The following is a 20,856-nucleotide window of genomic DNA, read 5'->3' on the forward strand; positions in this document are numbered from 1 at the left end:
AGCACATGGAACATACTTCAGGATAGACCACATATTAGGTTACAAATCAAGTCTCAACAAATTAAAAAAAAAAAAAACTTTGAAATCATTTCAAGATTCTTTTCATACACAATGGATTAAAACTAGAAATCAATAGCAAGCAAAATTCTAGAAACTATACAAATACATGGAAATTAAACAATATGCTCCTGAACAACCTATGGGACCAAGAAGAAATTAAACAGGAAATCCAAAAGTTTCTTGAAACAAATGAATATAAAGACACATCATACCAAAACCTGTGGGATAGTACAAAAGCAGGACCAAGAGGGAAGTTTATTTCATTAAATGTTTACTTCAAAAGAATATAAAGATTTCAAATAAACAACCTAATGTTACACCTCAAAGAACTAGAAAAACATGAACAATCCAGTCCCATAATTAGTAGACAGAAATAAATAAGATCAAAGCAGAACTAAATTAGAGACCCAAAAATGATACTAAAGATCAATGAAATAGAAAGTTGGTTTTTTGACAAGATAAACAAAATGGACAAACCATTTGCTAGGCTAACTAACAAAAGAAGAGAGAAGACCTAAATAAAATAAAATCAGAAGTAGAAAAGGATACATTACAACAGATACCAGAGAAATACAAAGAATCATTAGAGACTACTGTAAACAACTATACACCAACAAATTTGAAAACCTGGAGAAAAAGGATAAATTTCTGGACACATACAAATCACCAATACTTAACCAAGAAGAAATAGAAAACCTGAACAAACCAATAATAAGCAATGAGATAGATGAAGAAAAAGCATTTGGTAAAATTCAACATCCCTTTATGATAAAGACTCTCAGCAAATTAGGTATGAAGGAAAGTATCTCAGCACAATAAAAGCCATATATGACAAACCCACCACCAATATCATCCTGAATGGGGAAAAGCTGAAAGCTTATCCCTTAATTACAAGAACAAGACAAGGGTGCCCACTCTCACTTCTATTTAACATAGTACTGGACGTATTAGCCAGAGCAATCAGGCAAAAGAAAAAAAGAAAGTGCATCCAGATTGGAAAAGGTGACGTCAAACTGTCCCTGTTTGCAGATGATATGATCCAATAGAGAGACACTCAAAGACTTTACAAAAAACAAAAAAACAAAAGCAAAAACCTCTTAGGGCTGATAAACATTTCAGTAAAATTGCAGGATACAAAAATCAACATGAAAAAATCAGTAGCATTTATACTCTAATAACAAGCAGAAATAGAAATCAAGAAAACAAGTCTATTTACAATAGTCACACATACACACACAAAAATCAACCTAGGAGTCAATTTAACCAAGGATGTGAATGATCTCTATAATGAGAACTATGAATCACTGCTGAAAAAAATTAAAGAGGACACAAAAAGATGGAAAGACATTCCATGCTCTTGGATTGGAAGGAATAACATTGGGGAAATGTTCATACTACCCAAGTGATCTACAGATTCATTGCAATCCCCATCAAAATAGCAGTGACTTTCTTCACAGAAATAGAAAAAAACAATCCTAGCATTCACAGGAAACAACAAAAGATACCAAACAGTCAAAGCAATTCTGAACGAAAAACAAAAACAAAACCAGAGGCATAACACTACCTGACTTAAAATTATACTGCAAAGCTATAGTAATCAAAACAGCATGATTTGGCTGGCTTTGCAAGTGTTGGAAAAATCACAAAATGGATTCGATACTTCTGGAAGGAAATGCTGCTCAGTGTGAAGAAGCATTTCCAGGGTGATGCTCACAGGAACATGGAACAATCAGCAGGCAACAGAAGGTGACAGTAAAGAGCACAGTCCCTCTTTCTCTTCAGCTTTGTAATCTGCTTCTAGTGTACCCTATGGGCAGAGCCTAATAGGGAGCCTGTTAGCAAAGAGGGAATGTTGTGTGTAATCTTAGTTGCAGCTTCACAACATTGATGTTGAGAAACAGTAGCTGATATTGGGAACAGTTCACCTCTTTAGCAAAAGAGCATGCCTATTCACACTTCTTACACATAATTGAGTTTCCATACAACGATCCTGAATGCTTTTGCCTAACAAGATGCAACTCTTATTCATAGACACAAAGACAGTCTCCAAAATGAAGAGTCTTAAAATTCTCCAAATCATATCTATCTCTGATAAACATTCACATTATCCATCTTTGAGCAATAAAAATGTCATTTGGAATAAACCCTGTTGGCTAGAATTGAGGAAGAGATATCAGTATAAACTCATATTAATATTAGTATATGTATATATAAATATATACATAGAGAAATAATTATAGATATACATGTATGCAAAGATACAAATACATATAATTTTACATATAAGTTGTACATATATATTTATATGTTTATATATTCGACATGCATTTTATTTTATAAAATATACATATGTAAAAATACACACATGTATATGTATGTGTGTGTGTATATAAACATAAATATATGAGTATGAGTATACTGGAATGTGTAAAGATTTTCTTTGAAGAGATTAAGTTTAAGCTGAGACCTGAAGGGAGAGTAGACTTGGTTAGGAAAAGGGAAGAAAAGGAGGAGAGAGAGCTCACCAAAGAAAGGGAGCAGCACAGGTAAAGATATCCTGGCAAGAACCAGCAGGCTGCCTGTGGTGGGAGCACTACCCTCGCATTAGCTCACTGATTTCCAAATCACTCTATGAAGCAGGTGTGCTCATTTCCTAAGTATCTTCCTTTTTAGGGTATTTGTAGGGGACAAAAGTAAGGCTTAGTAACTTGCACAAGGCCACAGAGCTAGCAAAGTGTGGCTAATTTTGAATTCAGGAGTATAATGCCCACTTTCTTAACCATTCTGGAGCAGAGACACAGGATTAATTTCTTTCCAATCATATCAACAGTTGGTAAATACCTGAACTTCATGTTTGAGACTGTTGTGCTGTAGGTTGGTTACCAAATACTTATAAAACTTTAATTTGCTTTTGATCCAATGAAAATTTAATGAAGGACAAACTTGTGTTCCATTCATTGGTGAGGAAAATGCAACATACTATAAATTACAACTAAAAGTTTTTAGATACAAAAATCTAAAGTTTTCAGGTAATGAGCATTTTTTCTACAAAAGAATTCTTTGGTTTTTAGTAAAAAGTGGTATTTGCCATGTCATAATTTAGTATTTTTCTCTGATGTGTTGGGGAGAAAGAAGCTCACTCAACAAAATATTTAAACTTTTAACAGTTATCCAGGTTGAAAATCTAGAGATTATTTTTAATAGTTCATTATTAATTAGGCTTTTGATTCTTGGCACTGTTGCAAAAAAAGTTGTGCATTTTGTTTATTTATTTATTTATTTTTGTTTGTTTGTTTAATGTGCAGTAACTATGAAGTTTTGTTTCCCCATCTGGAAAACTGAGATAATACCAACTTTATAGGATGAGAGGATTAGGCAATGTATGTATGCATGCATATGTTCTCCAAGCTGAGTTTTAAGAAAGAGCAGGAGGAGGACAGACAAAGGCACTAATGGAATATCAACCACAAAGACCTGTAAGAAAGTTCATGGTTCACTTAAAAAATTCATTTCACAATTAACATTTTGCAATAGTGATCAACTCCTTGAAGGGGAGATAAAGTCAAAGACCGAAGGTCAAGTAAGATAAGGTAAGAATTCTGACTTTGGTGTTTTCCTGAGAAGGGCTATTTTAATGGGGGATGAAGGTGTAATTCATTCAATTGCAGAATGGTTGCAGGAAGAACTGTAGTACATATTCTAAATATGCAGGGAGAAAAGTGTCCAGGGAGTATGGAACTTTGATAACAAGAGAATGTGGCATTGGTCAAAGGAGGCTTTTTTGTTTATTTTGTTTTGCTTACATGTTAGAAACTTGATTATTTTTATATACGCATGGGAAGAACTGGATCATCAATAGACTGAGCTAGATTTGAAAGCCAGAGTAGGTGGAACCACAACCCAAAACACAGATAGATGAATGAGTCAGAATAGCAAATTTCAGGGGCGCCTCATTCTTTGGCATTGACGGATTAGAAATCAAGTTCATTTCCATTAACCTAAATAGCATTCTTTTAAAATTATGTCCTGAATTCTTTTTACTGAAGACCCAGGAGGTAAATCAAAGCAAAGTTTACAGGGTTGACTCCTTTCACAGCTTGCTTCCATTTATTACTTCTGGGTCCTTCAGGAATATGTGATCACGATCATTTGTGAAATTGAATAGGTGCAAATTTCAAACTGACTCTACATAGTTGATATTATTATTTCAAAGATGTCAAAAATACCAGTCAGAAAGTATTTTCACCCTTAGTTGTGATCTCTTTTTTTGCATTTTTGTACTTTACATTAGGTGTGAACATCCATTAACTCTGCCTTTGAGATCTTCGCATACTCATCTGCTGGGGCAGATTTTTATTTTCCAAAAAGTCCACTGATGGATTTAGACTTAATCTAGGTGCTACTTTAGTAACTGGATAGGAATCTCTATTCATCTGTGTGGGCTGGCTGCAAACTCTCCTTAGCACTAGAGCCTTAGTTTTTTACCACCCAATGATGGGTTAAGTATTCAGTAGAGACGGATGTTTGCTCTGTTATCTAATATCACAGCTGATCTCTCTTACAGTTAGGATCTGACTTTCTCTTCTTGACCATCGGACTTGCTAATTCCCAGAGTCCAGCCTGGACTTATTAACTCTGGCAGCTTAAGGTGATTAGTTAAGGGCTCTTAAGATCATTATCTGTTATTATTCAGGGTTTTCCAAAGAAACAGACCAATAGTATATTCTACTTATGCCCACTCACATTGGTGAGGGCAATCTACTCTACTCAGTCTACTGATTCAAATGCTAATCTCATCCAAAAACACCCTCACAGACACAGCCAGAGATAACGTTCATTCTGGGCATCCGTATCCCAGTAAAGTTGACACATAAAATGAACCATCACAAGACCACCACTTGTTAACCTGACATTCATACACATCTCCTTAAACCATACTTAATTTCCAAATAAAGGAAATAACAAAATCATAATTCTGCCTAACATGATACATTTATCATGGGTACAACTGAAAATGCACTAACCCCTTTTCCAGAAGAGAAAGGAGTTGTTGAGTGATGTTTACTCTTTTCCTTGATATCCATAACTTAAATACTACCATGCAAAATTAACAATACTTAAATACTATGCTACATGACAAGGGAATAAGAGAGGGAAGAAAACAAACATGCACATACAAACATTCATAGCAAATTAAAGAGGAAAAACTCAAGGCATTAACCGTCTTCATTTTTGTAGCTGGTCACGTGGTTGTAGCTGGAATTGATAACCACCTCTTCTCCTGCCCTTTCTGTATTCCCTTTGTCTTCAGCAAGCACTTCAGATGGTCATGATTGCATAATTTTTACCTAGTGGGGTAACTCAAACCTTTATTCTTGAAGGTTCTGGGCCATTAATAGGCCTGCCTAGATTAGGTTCTTGTAGTTTTCTATTGACCTTAATCACAGGCATGGTAATACTAACAGATGCCTTAAAGAATCTCCTGTATTCCACACATACCCCTCCTTATCTCCATTGTGAAGTAACAGTCCACCTTCCCCTTGTCAGGATCAATCACCCCAGACAGCACAGTAACTCCCTTCTTTGCCAGCTGATTCACAGGTGTGAGGAAACCGAAAATGACTGGGTGCCGTCTTCTAATTCAATGGGATCATTGTTGTATCTCTTGGTGGAAACATACCTCCCTTTGGAACTGAGACCTATGGGCCAGGAGAGCATAGGTCACTGCAACAGAATGCAGAAATTTTGCTAGTGAATCATAAATAATAATAATAAGTGGCGCCACTTCCATTTCCATCCCTGTTTCCTGGACCCGTGCATCCTGGATATGGGAGAAAAGCACTATATATTGGACACTGATTTGTTACCTAAATGTAAAATTGCATTTATTTGAGGTGGTTTATCCATAATTTTCTTTTTACCATTCTTTAGCTTTTGCTTTATGATATCTGCTCTAAGAAGCTCAATTAGATTGTATTTTGTATTTGTTAGATTCTGTCTTTCAAGAATGCATTTCAAACCAGTGATCTTCAAATTTGGATACCCCTGGAGTCACCCAGAAACATGACAAGGTGGATGCAGACACATATCTTTTGTCCTCTAATCTTACAAGGGCCTAAAAACCTGCAGGATACAAATTAAAGGGCAATTCGAAATACTAGAATCCCGTTCCAAATTGTCTCTAAAAGAGAGATGTGGTTCCTTTATTTTTAACTTTTTTTAGTTTTTAGGTTTAATAATTATTATACAAAATCATAATATTTTTGATAATTATAATGATAACAGAAAAATTTTAAATATTTGTTTCTATTTAACTTTGTTTTATACATATATTTGGTTGAAAATGAGTTAAAGATATTCAAGCATCAAATCTTGTACATTTCTCTAAATATCAAAGTTGAGTCACATATTTTTGAATTTTGAAAATATATACTTTCATATATTCTGTAGGAAAAGTGGAAGAGAGATATCAGTACAGGTGCAAAAGGAACAATGTAAACTTTCTGACTGTTACAGAAAAGTTTGGTTCATGTATTTTTAAATGTATGACGGGGTATCAAATGTGTTATTTAAGTATATTTAAAATATGTTTAAAAGAGTGAGTTCACAGTTTTGAATTATCAGTCATTACAACATGCCAGAAATCACATTTTTGCAACTATTTAAAGTTAAAAAATATGTAAGAAGTACATAGGTTTTTCAAAAAGATTAGAGACCACTGGCTTTAACCAATGGATAATATTTGTTGTCCTAGCTAACATGTCTGTTTTTAGTTTTGTTGCATTATTTTCTATATTTACTGTGATTTTTTTTTCATTTCCAACTCTCAATCTATTTCTTGCTACCCTACATGTGTTTTATTTCTTTCCATCTTTTCTTTCTCCCTCTCTTCTTTCCTCCCTTCTCTCTCTCTCCTTTTCTTTCTGTTGTCTGTATGGTTACTGGAAAAGTTTTCTCACTGGTTTAAATTGTACTACAGTATCACTTTAAGTTTTTTAAAAATAGACTTGTAAGTCTGTGTTTCTAAATAAATATCAGGTATCTTTTAAATTTCTCCTAAATAGATCAAAGGTTTTAGATAGGTTAAGCTTAAATTTGCTCTCCCCTTGACTGCCTGGTCATTGTGGCTAAAATGTAAAGTTTTTAAAACACAGACTATTATTAAAAACGATTTTTTTAGTTTTAGTATGATAAGTGATTTATGTTAAATTATTTTAGACACTTGCAATCAATTGTGTGAATTTTATAATAACATACAGAGAAAGGTATGCAAAGGTTAAAAATGTGTCCAAGTCTTACAGGCCGTGTAGCTTTATCTCATTACTGAAGTAATATCTGACTTTGGATCCACTTTCCTAATGGAATTAAGAAACTCTCCTATCCAAAGAAATCAAATCATTTCATGCAGAATTTTAGATTTTGTAGGTTTTCATGTTGAAATGCAACTATATAAACTTGGTTGGTGATAGTAGAAGATAATCAGTTAGATGTCTATGTAATCGTGTAGTTGATTTCTAGTAAACGAAAAATGCACAGGGAAGTAAAACTCACTCAGAAGTGGTTGAGCAAAAATGAATTCTCATGAATGACCTACTAGTGAAACATTGTTAAATGATACAAGATGAGTGGTGGACTAAACTATGCTGTCCACCCTAAGTGAATGTGCAGTATGTTCATGTATTAGAACAACACACTGTACCCCACAAATATGTACAAGTAACTGTTACAATAAAATAAAAAAAGATGTAAGATGAAAATCTCATAATATATATCATTTCATTCAGTCTTTTTCCAGAAAACGAGGCAAGACAAAACTCCATGATTTGGGAAGTAGTAAGGTCCCCTGTGAATAAGTATTATTCCCATGACTGCTTTTCAAGTGAACCAGCAATGATATTTTTAAGAAGCAGGTTAGATTTTTTTCTCCTCAGTGACTTGAAGAATGTTCTAGTTATTTATAGTCTTTACTCTCTCCAACTTTCTGATAATAAATTATTTTACACAGTTCCTAATACTGTATAAATTATAGCTTCAATAAAGATTAATTAAAATACGATTCATCATACAAATTTGTGAGTCTTTCACCTTAATAATCTTTCGTAGGGCACCCTCTTCTAAGGCAAAAGCAAGGAAGTTTTAAGCAAGTGGATATGAGTTAAACTCTTAGTTTTACTATTTTCAAACTGAATGACAGTAAGTAATTAGGGTTTTTTCTATTGAGACAATAGAAATGGTAATACCTATGTTACAGAGATTGGTTTTATTGAATTAGATATGTGTAAAGAAATTTTCAAGTAGTAAACTCTTACTTACCTCTCTTAACCCTGTTATAAAGGAAATTGAAAATTACCCTTTTCCAACCATTTTAGTATCTCAGATGTCTGGAATACATTGTTCTTGATTTTATGTTGATGATTTATATTGTCACAATTTGTTTTGGATGGTTTCCTGGCAGCACAGCTAGACCAAAACAGCATAATAGTCACAATGGTGTAACTTATCTTGCAGAATACATCAAGCCCATGTACAGAATGCTGAAATGAGAAAATGGATCCCCTTTGTACATCATGAATCTTATGCATATTAGGATGAAAACAATGGACACATTTTAAAATGTGGAATTCAATGCACTAAATGAAGATAGGATCTCTTTATCACAGTTAAAAGAAAAAGGGTAACAAATTATATATATTCTGTAAATAGCAATAGTGACATGATGTGGCAAATAACAGATAATTTTGGATGATGAATTGACTTTTCCTTATAATGCACTAACTGAAAAAAGTAAATAATCTTTTAACAAAAGCTAAGAAGGGAATCACTGCCAGAAAAATTTGGCCCTGCAGCTGTTAAGGCCAAGGTAGGTTAGATGTCGCTGTATAAGTGTAAGAAAATAAATAAAATTTAAGAGTATCTGGAATGCCTTCATAGGAACAAGGGCATTGTGCTCTGGAGAGCCACAAATTTTAGTAATATAACCCTTACTTCATTATGAAATGTACAGAGTATGAGCTGAGATGTGTAGCTATTTTATTAAAACTAATCCCAAGTACATCAGGGAAACACCTTACTCTCATTTTCTTCCAGGAAATAGGATGAAAGTTGTCACATGCTATATTAGGTTCTTCTAAGATATTTTTCTACATTCATATCCTCATATTAAATTGAAAAGTTTTGTTTTAAATAGAAAACAATACACAAAATGATCCCCCCGCCCCTTCTTTTTGGATAGTTTTTATAATTTAGGGGGAAAAATAGTAATAATACTAAAATAAAGTGACTGTTACTATGAATTTCTGAGATAGTCTAGACACAGTGCTAGGCACTTTCAACATAAGTGAACTCATTTGAATTTTCCTAAAGCATCACCCAAATCCTGCAAATTAGTAGTATTATCTTAATTTTCCAAATGGAAAATGAAGGCCTTGAGATTTGCTTATGTACTTACAGCCTAGAGTAGCAGGACAGTGCAACACATAGGTTTCTCTGACAACTAGGCTTGCACTTTTGAGGAACTGAAGAAGAGCTTTGGCATATTTTAAAAATTTATGATGTAAGTATTTAATGTGAAGCTTGTCCAGGTAAACCTGAAGAAAATCATACCAGCCTGACTCATGATTCTTTTTGTAAATGCTCCCTGCAGGCTACTCATTTCCACTAAACAAACAAAAACAATAGAACAAACCCAGAAACTTATATGAAAAATTTAACTAGAAAATTGTGTGCATTTGGCAAATGTTAAGTAATATTTTCTTTATTTTCAGCATGCATTGTGCCCCTTGTATGTAGGAATGTACTAAGCTTTTTAAGGAACTTCAGTATTGTTCAACAGTGGCAGCTTCAAGAACAAAATTCAAAGAAAACATGTCTATAGTGGTGGTTTATCTACTAATCTGAGCTTTTCATTTCTATCCTCTTCACCTAAATCTTTAGGGAAGGAAAATACTCCAGTTAAATATTTGAATGGCAGAGTAGCATAACATAAAATATCGCACAATTGCAAGAAATAAATTTGTGTATCTAATGATGAGAAGTGGCAAGATATAATTAATGGTCTTGCTTATAAAAACACTGAATTTTTTTTTTTTATCTCAAGTAGATTATAATTTATTGGGATAAAAGGAAAACACCATGCAACTATCTAAACTATGTATTAATTTCTTAAGGCTAAAATGTCTCTAAAACTGCACAAAAGTCTTCTATGTTTTTAAGTAAAAAATTTCATTGAAATATTAGCATATAAAAAGAAAAGTGCATGAATCTTAAAGGTACAACTCAAAGCAGTTTTACAGATAATTGAGATTATGATGGGTTTGCAATGGGCAATTTTTATGGCCCCGAAGTCTTTCCCTGATCTAACACATGTTATATTAAATCAACTCTATTGTACTGTGGCTCAAAAATTGGAGTTGCCTTGACAGTATTCTTAGAAAGATTCTGACTTTCCCTATCTATATCACAGTGGCCTATTTTCGTATGGAGAAGAGTTGAGTTTCCAACAGGCAAAAATAGTGGTCATGCTTTACAACTTTCATAATAACTTTCTACCTTTATCTCTGGCCATTTGATATTGAAAGCATACAAATCTGCCTTCATGAAGCAATACAAAATATCACAATATCAGGCTGTTATAAAAGATGGAACTTCAGATTTAGATTTTTATATTTTCTCCAGTTGATGTTAAACCCGAAATCATAATTATTTTCTTTTTGGAAAATATTAGTTTTTAATATAAATATTTAGATTTTTTTTAAACTGTATTTTGGAATTTATTTTTTTATATTTTAATACACAAATTAAAACAAATGTTCTGAGTTTTTCTTGACACATGGATAAACTTTGGCTAAAACCCTGGAAGTTAAATTATATTAGTTGAATTCCTCAGATAATAAATTTCATGAATTGTAATTCTGTAATCTTTCATAATACATAACTTCAGTAACAGATCCTATTCTGTGTTTCTATAAGTATGTTGATAAGAACAAGAGAGGCAGTATAGCAGAACAGCAGTGTATTTTGTAGTGTGGGCTCTTGAGTCAGAGAGAGAATTGGCCTAAAATTGTTACAGATACATGTCCAAATACCTATCTTCTCTAAGTTTGGTTTCTTCATTTTTAAAGTTGTTGATGTGAGGATTAAATAAAATATTGTAGCACCACAGACAATGCTAAGCACATAATAAATATCTGATAAGTATTAGCTAATAACACCATTATTAAGACTATCATCTACAACTTTATTGGATTCTCTCTATATAAATCTCTCTACAGAGCAATTTTGTTTAGAAATTATTGCCAGGAAAAAACATTTCTTTCCCAGAAGAAATTTTTATATTTTTTTCTTCCAGATAAAAACAGCAATGTAAGTTATGTTTAACTTTTTACTCTCACTGCCAAGAAGTTTTGTGTCAAATTTAAAATCCAATTTTAGAAAATGTATTTACCTTAATTCTTGATATATCTACATTCTTTTTCTTTCCCAGGTCTGACTTTTCCTTTTTGAATATATTAATGATACACAACTTTAATAGTGACAGATTTCTAATGCTTTCTTTTAGAGGCAGAACATACAGAACGATATAGTCAGATTCTAAGCTTGATGCATGAGTATAGTTTTACAACTGGTGAACAAAATTTTCCAGGAGTTATAGTGAGAAAGAGCACATTCTAAAAGAAAAAAATCATAGATTCACAATTTTCGTTAAATTAAGTAGGCCACATTTCATATATGAATGTACATGGAAAATTTCTTAAAAGTATTTTATAATAGGATTCAACAGCTTGTTTAATAATTGTAATCAACTAGAGCCTGTTACATGAATTTAAGGAAATTTCAGCCTCAGATAATCTATCAAAATAATTGACTACATTATTAGATGAGAAAAATCGTATATCAACTGACACACAAAAAAACTTTTAGAAAAGGTTCACCTCCCATTTTTTATTTAAAAATCTCTATTAGCAAACTGATAATAGAATAAAATTTCCTTTAATTTATACAGGTTATTTTTTTAAAATACAGCAAATTTTATTCTTAATGGAGAAAATTTAATTTCATTTAATTTATGAAAAAACAAAAATAGCCATGGTATCATTAGGGTTTAACAATGTATCGAAAGTACTAGTCAAAACTATAAAGCATTAAAAAGTAAAATAAAATAAAAGGTACAAGGACTGGAAGGAAAGGATAAAACTCTTATTTGAAGATGATTTGATCATACATCTGTAAAACTAAGCAATATCAATAAACAAACTATTAAAATGAATAAAGAATTTAGCAAAAGCAATACTGTATCTTCCCTCTAATGCTTTCTAATTAGAAAGTAAGATTGAAAAATTTCTTTATTAATGGCAACAACTATAGAATACCTAAAAATTAACCTAACCTAGTATACACATGATCTCCATGGAGAAAATTTAAAACCTTAATAAAGATAGAGGAATATATTCTGATTATACTGGAGATCTTCCACAAGACTGACTGGAATAAATTAATATATAAAGATGTAAATTTTCCCCAAATTAAATTGTAAATTCAATAAAAATACACTCAAAATTCAAGTCCACTTTTGTTTGGGTGAACTAGATAAATTTTCTCTAAAATTAACCTGGAAGCTAAAGGCCTGTGAGTAATGTCCAGTTTGGGCCATGACAAAGTGGCCGTCAATAAAGAACTAATGCTTTTTCTAAAAACATTTATTTAATCTGAAAATAATACTTTTCAGTAACTATTGAAGGTGTTGGAGGGCTATCAAACAAGCATGACTCAAGGTGCTATGACCCCTGAAACAGAGAGTGTACACAGGTGATGTGTGCACTTTGCCTAAGCTCTATTCTGAGCCATTGTGCAAGCAACAAGTGGGGAGACAGAGCAAAAGAAGAGAGTAATATGCTGGCAGGACTAAAGAGAACACTGCTGGTGCCCCACATTGCCAAAGAGACTGGCAAAGTCCTGGAGATGAGAGAACTGCCAACAGATTCCCCAAATCCTCACTTAAAGTCATGATTCTATCCCTATACAGGACACGCCCAGCATGATTAAGACCCCCCACCCTGGAAGCAGCAGCAAGGAAACTAAGAGCTGCGGAGCTGTTATGTCAGATGTGTGGTGCTGGGAAGAGAGATTGTAGTTCTAATCCTGCCAAGAAGAGGCAGCCTTGGTAGACACCACAGACTTTAGGTTGAGAACCCAGATCAATGCTTTAAGAATAAGAACTACTTCCTGAAGAACAACATCCTAGAGTAAAAGCTCAGGAGGAAAGGCATTGCTGGAATAGACCAATCGAGCAAAGGTGAAAAAAGTCAAGCCTTGGAGAAAAGATACGTATACTGCTTGTCATTCCATTAAAAACTTTGAAAGCCACATTCCAAAATGCAGTTTTGGCTTGCATAGTTCTAACAAATCTAATAATATGAATGAATATTTTTAATGTGATTATCTCTAACCCAACAGTAAACTCAGTGAACAGATTCTGTTATTATTGATCTCTGTATCGAAAGTAAGCATGCAGCACTATTATATGTGTTCAATAAATGCTTGTTAAATAACTAAAATAATTCTTTAATTCGTAGTACTTACGCTGTCTGATGCGTTTAGTCCTGGGTATTCCTTGTCCCATGTATACCTGACACATCTTGTCCAGCTGCATAAAGAATGCTGGTCTTAACATTTAAATTTAAGTCTTTGATGTATACTGCTTTGACTGATAAATCCTTTGACGTGTTATGTTTAAGAGCCAAAGTCAAAATAAACCACCGCGTGCTATATTATGGTAGTATAATCCTAGGAGATATGAGTAAATATTTCTTTTTCAACTGAGTTAAATTAGTTAAAGTAAATTAGTTAAGCTCTTTCCGAGCTTAGATCATGTCTGGCACGTGGTAACTATTTTATTTAAAATTAATCTAGCCAAAGGAACTCCAGATATTTCCAAGGAAAAAGTAGAGGAAATTTGTTGCTAACTGAGAATGATTAATATTTTTAATCAAATGAACTATAATAAAAATAAACACAACATTTGACAACCTTATAACAACAACAGTGGCATATATAAAATAGGAGCATCTATCTTTTTGGACAGCATTTTAGAAACTTCATTCACAGTACTTTAGTACATGGGATTCTCATCTCTTGCCATTATTACGTACCAAAAGATAAACTTATAAACCCACATTTGTAATTTCTCACTATTATGGTTTGTGTGTTGCTTGAATCTTCATGACAGACAACTAAATGGCTGAGTTATTTTCATTAATTTTAGATTAGAAGCCAATTATTTTGCAGAAAAGAAAAGCATATAATATTATGTATGTAAAATATATAATAATTAGAATGTATATGAGATTAGGAATATGTATAATAATATGTTAAAAACTGGGATAGGAAAGTGGAAATGAAACATGCTGTCCTCAAAGTGAACCTGAGAAATTTTAATATCATTATATTAAGTAAATACCCACTGTCAGTGACTAAGTTTGTACATAATAAGTGAAAATAATTCTCTTATTTTTTTTTTATAAAAGTGGGAAACAGTAAAAAGATACTTATGATTTTTTAATTCTACCTTGATGTTACATTTCACACAATAAACTTGCTCAAAATAATATTTTTAGATAAAATATGAATAATATATTATCTAAGAACTTTTTAAAAATCCATTTAGCCTTTCTCTCATGGCCAATGAACTTGTATATTCCTTTCTGTTCTTCCAAAGGAGAGATTCCATTTATACCAAGGAAAAAGTTTCACTATACGAGATACAAATACACATCTGAATATTTTCTTTGTTGTATAATAAATTAACTTTACAAAGCTATAAACAATTCTGAGTTTATGGGCTTTTTGGAAATAATGACCTCCATTAGAGTTTGTAATGAATTCTGGGTGAAATCATAAAAAATGTGACAGCAGAGTAATTTCACTCTCAAAATGATCACCTTCGGTAAGTAATATATTGCTTGCATATATTCTTAAAAGACTGTAGAGTATTTTCAAATTCATATGCATATATCTTCACTTTGAAATTTTATAAGAAATGAATAGGTTACTTTATTTATGACCAGATTTCACTACCACATAAAAGAATGTCTCTGCTTTGAAAACTGTTCTTGTGTATAATTATAAAAGTAATTTGTAGTACTTATCAGACTTTAGTGTATCAAGCTAGCAGTAAGCCATCCCCAAAATGTCTGTAAATTCAGTCATTTGAATACACACATTATCTGGTATTTCCACTGATCTTTTATTCTTATAATAGGTATTATATTTTAATATGTTCTCATTCCTTCTCAATAGGATAAATTGTTTTTTGTACTATTATGGAAGATGAAAATATACTTCTTATCAATAATAGAAATAATAAATTGTGGAAGTATTATAGTTTTTTCTTTTGGGGGGGCTGGCTGATACAGGGATTTGAACCCATGATCTTGGTGTTATAAGGAATATAGTTTCTTCCTGAATAGCCTTTTAATTATCCACGAGTGTAAGTAATCCTGTTAAATGATATTGCAAGAAAAATATATTATCTGTATATTAAGGAAATATGATTTGTACAGTTGAGATATATTTTTATTGATTTAAGTATAATTACTACTCATTGCAAATATTATAAACTGACTGAGGCTATTTATTTCTTACATAACTGCCTAAAGAACTGGCAATGATATAGGGGATAAATATCAAAGAAGAATCCCCTAAATAAATTCTGACATTTAAACATCATTAAGTCATGTTTTACATAAAGGACTCTCAACTTCTGGTCTTTCAAACATTGTGTCCCATTGACTTCACTATTCTCTGCTGGTATTATTTCTCTCTATCTCTCTCTCAATATAGGTAGATAAATAGATAAAAAGACAGAGATAAGAGATAGATATTAAAAGATATCTATCTATTTATATACAAAAGTTATATGCATATGTTATATATAGAGAAATATATATGGAGATATATAGGCAATATATATATAAAATATATAATACAAGAAACAAATTATATATAATGTATATCTAATTTCACTTTTAGGATGGAAGATCTTTATAGATGAAGTCTTGCCTTTTTGACCTCTGTATCTCTCTCAGCTTCCAATACAGTGATTTTCACAAAACAGTTTTGGCAAATGCTTTTTAATCAGTGATTAAGTCAATCAATATTTCATCTTACATTTCCATTACTTAAAGGTCAGATAAATATTAATTAGAACGAATATTTACTGGGTGATTTCTAAGCCACAATATTATTCTAAGATTATTTTCATCATTCTGCACTAAACCCATAAGGAACAATAAAAATGAAAGTGTTAATAAGCAATTTACGTGAATTATCGACTCATGATGATGTTTTAACACCTAATTTAATTTTCATTTAGATAATTTAGATAGATAATTTTAGAAAAATATTGAAAACTACAATATGAATTTTTTAAAATGGAACAGATTTATTATTGAAAAGAATAGTGGTAAAATATAATTACTGTAGTATCAATTTATTTAAAGTTTGACTTATCTGGTAATAAAGTTAACCAAGTTTAAGGAGTAGAAAAAAAATTGTTTCCCACACTTGAAGCACTTAAAATTGCCTAGCTAGATGCTCTCTGGATTTGTACGATGGGAACAATTCAGCATCATTGTAAAGATAAATGAAGTGTTTTGTTTAATCCACTCAGAATCACATGTCCTGCTTCTATTATCATTCCATTCTGCAAAACACGTAACTATCAAAAATGTCTCTAACCTCTTACATTGTAAAAAACAGTTACTTTCTTCAAAATATATTACTTTTATTCATTTTACTATAGAAAACAAATTACTGCCGATTACTTTAAATTTTTTGGAAATCATTATATATCATTCACATAATTTAATCTAATTTTAATTCTGTTTCATTTCCATCTAAGTAAAAGTGGTATATAATCTACCTCTTACATTGCAAAGTATCATAGTTTTATGAAGAATGATTTAATGAGCATGTCCTTCTCTTGATTTTGAGACATAAATTTTCTAAAGTCAAGATCCAATGAAAATCAATCTCATCAGACTCTAAGAGGCAAATTAATGTCTCTGTGAAATGCTTTATTTTGGAGCAGATGGGAGTGCCAAAGCAGAAGGTGAGATGGCACTTTAAAACAAAAACAAAAAACAAAAAACATGGTATCTAGTAGCCTTAATAAAGGCACTTAAGAAAGAAAAGACAAACTGTTGCTAGTGTACTTTTCAGGAGGAAAGTGACATTCTCAATAAAGAGATTACATTTTCTTTAAAAGTAAAAAACAGACAAGAATAAAGTAAAAACGCCTCCGATGTGGTCCTCATGCATGGTGGCTTTTATTGAGGACATCCTGCAATGGCATATATCTCCATTTAAAAGCTGTGGCTTTTATTGGAAATGTGATTATTTCCCTCTGCAGCCATAAATTAAGGGCAGCTACTATTAAGTTTAATTACTTTCTGTAGCAGTATGCAGCTGGGGAAAATTTAGCTCTCAGAAAAGATGATTACAAAGAGATGACTCTTCTAAACAAAGATCATGCTCCCTTGGTTCTGTTCATTCATATAGCCAAGACTGAAAAACCGAGCCGCACAAAACAAACAGGAATTCAGTTAAAGAAAATAAAGGCCAAATTACATGTGCCGCCATGGCAGAAATCCTGTTAGACAATCTGAGTGCTTTTTTATAGAAATATATTTTGTGCAATGAGCAACCGTGATTATTCATCATTTCCTATCTACTGATTTGGAAAACAAGGATAGGATCTGTCTCTGTAATAGCAAATGTTCCCGACTTTAGACACATTATTTTTTCAGCATTTATGTTACAAAAGCCTTGAAGGGATTAATCAAATGACCGCAAACAATACTGATAATACTCTTAAGGCAATAAGATCTTCTTTTACTTATATTATAATAATAAAAATATATATATCATGCTTTAAAATGTGTAGCTCGCAGTATTATAGTTATGCAAAGATACAAACCAAATTAAGGGTGGTTTCACCAACAACTGCAAGCATTATTTCTAGTCTTGCTCACAAAATTATGCTTAGTTGAACTTAATTATACTGGGAGTGACAAAAGTTTATTGGGAAGAGATTATTTTTCCACAATGTGTGGAAAAGCAAGAATAGAAATTATACTGTAATGTGTTGTACATGTAAACATAAAATATATGGAGAACTTTTTTTTCTGCATTTAATATAAAGTAGAAAGTACAATACTTTAAAAACTGCTCAAATTCAACTGAGAGAATCTCCATAGAAAGAGAGAAGGTGAGTGGCAAAATAATAAGAATAATTACTAGAAAAAAGCTATAGAGGCAAGTAATTCTTTACAGAGAAAAACAGAAAAGATAGTGAAAGCAAGGAACAAAAGTTTTGCCTTTCTCCTTTGAGAAGGTAATGGATATTTTTGTTTCTGAATCAAGGCTTCCCAAATAATCCAGAAAGTAAGCCACCACTGAGACCAAGAAGGAGCTGGAAAGCCACCAGTCAGCCAGGCAAGCGAAAAGTTATATCCGCCCAGTGAGACTCCAGGACTTCTGGAGAGAACTCCCAGGACTCTTCAGAATCAGCATGGCAGTGCTTCCCACAAGCCTCCTCTCTGCCCTGGTGAGACTGGAGTCTTCACCTTCAGCCACTGAAATGCAGATCAAATGTATTTGAACAACTAATAAGTGTTAGCCTGAGGGAAGAGTTCCTTGTATTATTATTTTTAATTGTTTCTTCAAAGATGGGTGAGTGTTGCCTTCAAAATTGTCACAGTGGTAGTTGTTGATGTAGATTTTTAAAAAACATTAATGCCATATATCAAGACACTTAGTATCTATTTTAGAATTACATTCTGAGTCCCTTCAAAGCCACATCTATTTCTTACCCTGTTCCCAAAGCAAATTGGTGAGAATAGGTTTCAGCACAACTTCCTAGAAAAGGGAAGAACACCCACAAAACTTATTGAGCTACCTCTTGGAAGAAATTCCCGTCCAAACTCTTACAGTCAGAAAGTCTAGTCTCTTTAAAAAGGAAGTCCAGTTAATTTTATGTGTAAGAGTTTTAACGATCTAATCACCTCCTTGGATACCGATGACTTTGGGATGTTTCCAAAACTCAAATTTACTTTCAAAGAATTGCTATTTGCCACTACTTAGTAATGCATAGTGAATTAGCTTTTCCCACAAGGTCATGTAGAAAAAATATCTCTTATCGGTACCTCCAAAATCCTTTCCCCCTCTTTGTAATTGTACAAATGGATTCTTTATAGGGATGGAAATATTTAAGTCTCTAAATTATCAGGAAAAAAATTAATATTTCTGTATTTTATATAAAAATGGATAATATTTTCCAATACTATTTGATATTAGTTGTAAGGTGCTAAATCAATTGTGCAATATATTATAGAACAATGTGAAAATTTTTTTTGAAATTTTCCCTACATCAATAAAAATTTTTGTAGCAGAATAACAGTTTAAAAGTAAAAATATAAAATAAAAAACATTAACATTTAAATCTCAATTGTATTTTAATAAATATATTATTATTTAAAATACAAGAACAATATTTCAAAGAACCTTTAAAAACAACACCTATAATTAAAGTTCAATGAATCTAAATTTTCCCATGGGCTTTAGTTTTTATATTAATATTAATGCTGTAAACTAATTTGGAATTAACATCATAGTTAAACAAAACAAAACAAAGTCATTGACAGTTGTACTTGTAACAATTATTCAAGATACTTTCTCTTTGCCAAGACACTAATCTTATATCTGTATTTTTCTTCATAAGCATATTATATTTAATATTCTTATTAATATTTAGTATACTATAATTTTTTTCAAATTGGTAATGGCTGTGTGTGCTGTTTTCTCCCCCTGATCCCAGTGGATGCTTTGCAGTTTTTAAAATACTCTTTCAATTTTACAGTTTAAATCACAAAAATATCAGATTTAAAAAACAGAACAAAAAACTTTTGGCTTTATGCTCTCTTTATCTCTCTCTGCTTCAATCACCTTTCTCTCCTATTTAGACCCGCAAAATTATGTGCCAAAAGACAACACACAAAACTAGCCACACGTGCTGGGGCAGGAGCAGAGCTCAAGTACGGCTCTGCATCACTACGCTGAATTATGAGTGAGGGCTGCACAGGAGTTGCTTCTCCTGGATCTATAATCTGATGGTTCACTGACAATTCCATGGGGATCAAAGAACAAGAAGGAAAGAAAACAAAATGAAAATGTTCCTGTCATGAGACCATTTTCAGAACAAAATTTGAAAACCTTGCTAACTTTTAAAAAAATGCTGCTCTTCGCTGTTCACAAATTTTAAGACTATCCATGCTATTTGTTATTATAAGATTTATTCTCAGATTACAGAAAGATTGTCATTGATGCCTATGGAAATCAAACCAATAAAGACTGCCCAATGAGTTCCTATAAAATGGGTTATAGAGAAGCAACTGGAACAAATCTACTTTGTATGTGTATGTGCATATATGTATAGATACATCTCATTCCAAAAAGATTTAAGAGGGCTCATACAATTTCATGAATTAAGCAAAACAAAAATACATTAAAAGAAAGAAAATAAGGTGAACAGAAAATAAAAGTGCAAAAGCAAGTAGAGCTAGAAGTGAGGATAGTATAGACATCACATTTATGAGGATTTACATGGCTCAGATATATTCTTCTGCTTCTCCAAACCCATTTTTAACTCCCTTCTATTCCATGCATCTCTAGCCTTTTGCGGGTTGCCACTGACACAATTGTGGCTGAGTCTGAGCAGAAAAGTTTTGAATTACTTATTTG

The sequence above is a fragment of the Cynocephalus volans genome, chromosome 9, assembly GCF_027409185.1.
Source record: "Cynocephalus volans isolate mCynVol1 chromosome 9, mCynVol1.pri, whole genome shotgun sequence".
Taxonomy (NCBI): Eukaryota; Metazoa; Chordata; class Mammalia; order Dermoptera; family Cynocephalidae; genus Cynocephalus; species Cynocephalus volans.